The sequence below is a fragment of the Vicia villosa genome, linkage group LG1 (genome assembly GCF_029867415.1).
Source record: "Vicia villosa cultivar HV-30 ecotype Madison, WI linkage group LG1, Vvil1.0, whole genome shotgun sequence".
Taxonomy (NCBI): domain Eukaryota; kingdom Viridiplantae; phylum Streptophyta; class Magnoliopsida; order Fabales; family Fabaceae; genus Vicia; species Vicia villosa.
In genome coordinates this window covers 112945050-112948717 of record NC_081180.1, presented here as the reverse complement: position 1 = coordinate 112948717, position 3668 = coordinate 112945050, and positions in this window count along the sequence as shown.

Genomic DNA, 3668 nt, shown 5'->3' with positions numbered 1-3668 from the left:
TATAAAATAGTTTGGTTGTTTGTTATACAAATGTTTTTGAAATGCATCTGTTGTAATATGTTACATATTGCAGTTCAAATGAATCATCAGATGATGGTGGAGCTGATGGATACTACTGGGAGGAAACCATTACATCAGGCTACACTGCAAGCCGAAATGTTCTTGTAAGTATATACATGTTATTCAATATGCTGCTTCCATGTTTCATTAACACTAACTCAGGTGTTGTAATCATATATTCTGCAGCATATTCCAAGGAGAGTCTGTAGGTCCTGTAGCTTTTTCTCTTCAATGATAGAATTGTGTGATTATGATACAGGACTTACACATGATTGCATCATCCAGAGTGAAACTCTTGACGGTGTAGAGTATCTGTATATAGGGGAGGGGTGGTACCAATTTGCAAGGAAGAAAGTATTCAGGAGAGGTGATCGGGTAGGTTTTACCGTTTCACTGGTTCCTAATAGGTTGTACGTGAAATTGTTGAATCGTTGAAGGTGACATGTTTCGCGGTGTAAAATCAAAAGGCTGGAAAACTTAATGTTTATGGGTCGCCGTATCTAAGTATGTAATAATGTGAACTGTAGTGTTATGTAGCAGTCACAATAGTCGTGTTATATGTAACGCAAATCCGCGTTGTGTCGCGGCGGCGGCCAGTGCTGGGTGTTGGTTTTGACGTTGTCGTGATCCCAAATGTGTTTTATGTTCTTAAATATTAGTGATGAATGAGCAATATTTTATTTTGTGTATTGGAGCATTGATTTTTACTTTGTTGAATAGCATATTGAATTGTTTTTACTTTGTTTTGTTTAAACTATTTTTTATAAAAAGAATTTTAACACATAAATGTATAACTATAAAAATATAAATACTTTAGCTATTTTAAGTTTAATATTTAAGTTATAAGTTGGATTTAAAATTTTTATTATTATTATTATTTAACTTTAAATCTGAATCGTAAAAGATAGAGATATTTAACTTATATTTTAATATTTATAAATTTTTACATTTAAGTTATATTTTTAGTTTTTTTATTCTTTATAAATTATTTGTATAAATTTATTTATATTTATTTTTATATATTCGGACATTATATTATCATTAATATTTTCTTTTATTATTATGATTACCTAAATATTACATCTTTATATATTATTTATATAATTATTATTAATAGTTGTGGATGAATATTATATTATTATTATGATTATTATATTTATTTTTAATATAGGGTTAAATTAGTAAAAGCCAAAATTAGGGTTTCTTATAAACTCCCTATGTTAAGAGTAAATTTTCAAAATTAAAAAAATATTAAGAACTAAAATTTATACTAAAAAAACAAATAAATATTAAACGTTATACAATTATAATAATGACAAAATTAAAATAATAATTATTACATATAATTACTATGTATAACTCCTATAATAATTTGTAATTAAAATTGATAAAAGTTAGAATAAAAGTTTGTACGAATTATATTATTTTTACAAATTAAATCAATTTTATATAAAGAATTTTAACTATACTATGCTTTATATTTCCAACCTTTATGTTACTTTTGTAGAATACTTATTTTACTAAGCCCAAAATTCCAGTTTGCATGTGTTAACCCTTGCCACATACGTCCACTAAAATGAAAATGGTTAGAGCTCCATCCCATGCAAAATCAACACTACAAAGTTTAACCACTACATAATAGTAGACATGCAGTAATATTCATACAATCATAAAAGAGCAGCAGCTCTAAAGTTCAAAATACACCATTAGACCATTACACATATAGTTCACACATGAAGTCTTCAACAACATTTATAATACTCCAACAAAATCTAACTGAAACTGATTAGACTATTAACCAAACTGAACCAACAACGTCACTTGCGACCCACCAAGTATGAACCAAAACAACCACCTGCTGCACGGATACATTATCGACCCAGAATTATCATCTCTCCACACAGACCAATATCCTTGTGGCTGGAGGGTATCTGATGCAGAAAGACAAAACATCACCTACTCTCAGATCACGGTCTTTTGCAAAGCGGTACCAATCACGGCAAAGATACTTTTCCACCTCATCGTCCCGTCCCCCCATTTCACACTGGTAGGTTTCTCCCGTGTCGGTGTCAAAAAGTTCAATCGTATCCTGGGGGGCGGACAAACAGGTCCTTATCACATGTCTTGGAATTTGCTGCACATATTCAATTTAATGAAATCATTTACCGTCAAATAACAGAACTAATCAATATCATTATAATTTGTCAATATGCAACTTACAAGCACATTATTCCTGATAGTCTTAGTCTTCCCCGGCTTCACCACTAGCTCCCAGGTGATCTCTTTACTTTCAAACTCAGTGTTTTCCTCCCTTTCTTCATCACTATATTCACATTACACGCAACATAGTCAACTTAAAGTTAACACACTTTATAATAAAACAACCACTTTGGTTAACATGATGTGATAATAATCGTGAGTCGTGACCTCAAAATACTATCAGTACACCGTAAGAATAGTGACTAATAAAACAGCTTACCATGTCGTATCTGCAACAGCACGTTGAATATCATCCTTAGCAGTTTTGCTTGTTTCAACATCATCTTTACTTCCTTCACCACCCGATCCCAGCACTTCCTCCTTACCCGGTTCCTTGTCTTCAACATCATCTTTACTTTCTTCACCACCCGATCCCAGCACTTCCTCCTTACCCGGTTCCTTGTCTTCAACATCATCTTTACTTCCTTCACCACCCGATCCCAGCACTTCCTCCTTACCCGGTTCCTTGTCTTCAACTTCATCTTTACTTCCTTCACCACCCGATCCCAGCACTTCCTCCTTACCCGGTTCCTTGTCTTCAACTTCATCTTTACTTCCTTCACCACCCGATCCCAGCACTTCCTCCTTACCCGGTTCCTTGTCTTCAACTTCATCTTTACTTCCTTCTCCACCCGATCCCAGCACTTCCTCCTTACCCGGTTCCTTGTCTTCAACTTCATTTGTACTTTCCACATAACACATTCCCAGCATCTCCAAACAATATTCTTCATATGACAACGTTTTCCTGGTCTCTTTTGTTCGCATAAATCGGTCGGCCTCATAATGCAGATAACCGTTGTACAACCTTTCCCTGACGTCTTCGTCAAAGTGTAGCTTCTTCAGATTTCGAGATCTGCATAAAATAACACATGTAACAAACATTATTTATACACCATGCATATTCCAGTTAATAACAATTGTGTTTATCTCTACCTCTTCCATTAAATAAAATCTTACAGCTTTCTTTATATATCATGATCAAGAAAAAGACAGTACTTACTTATCATGACACATGCAGATATCATGAACAATAAATCTGAATCGAAAACACGACCACTACATGCTGTACTCAGCAAAACTTTTGCATAAGTAGCAACATAGTCATAATCAGTCAATACTCAATGTATATATTGGAACAACAGAACCACCACATTTATATAATGCTTAATAGTATACCTTGCCGCCTCGGGTGACATTGATAAATGAGTAGGAAAAGGGATTTCCTTATCTGCTTCAAGTTCTTCATTACTTCCCGCCTCACCAGATTGCAGCACAATCCCACAAAATTCTTCATAAGATATGGTTTTTCTGATCTTATTTGTTCTTAGCTCCCGCTCTTCCTCGTGATC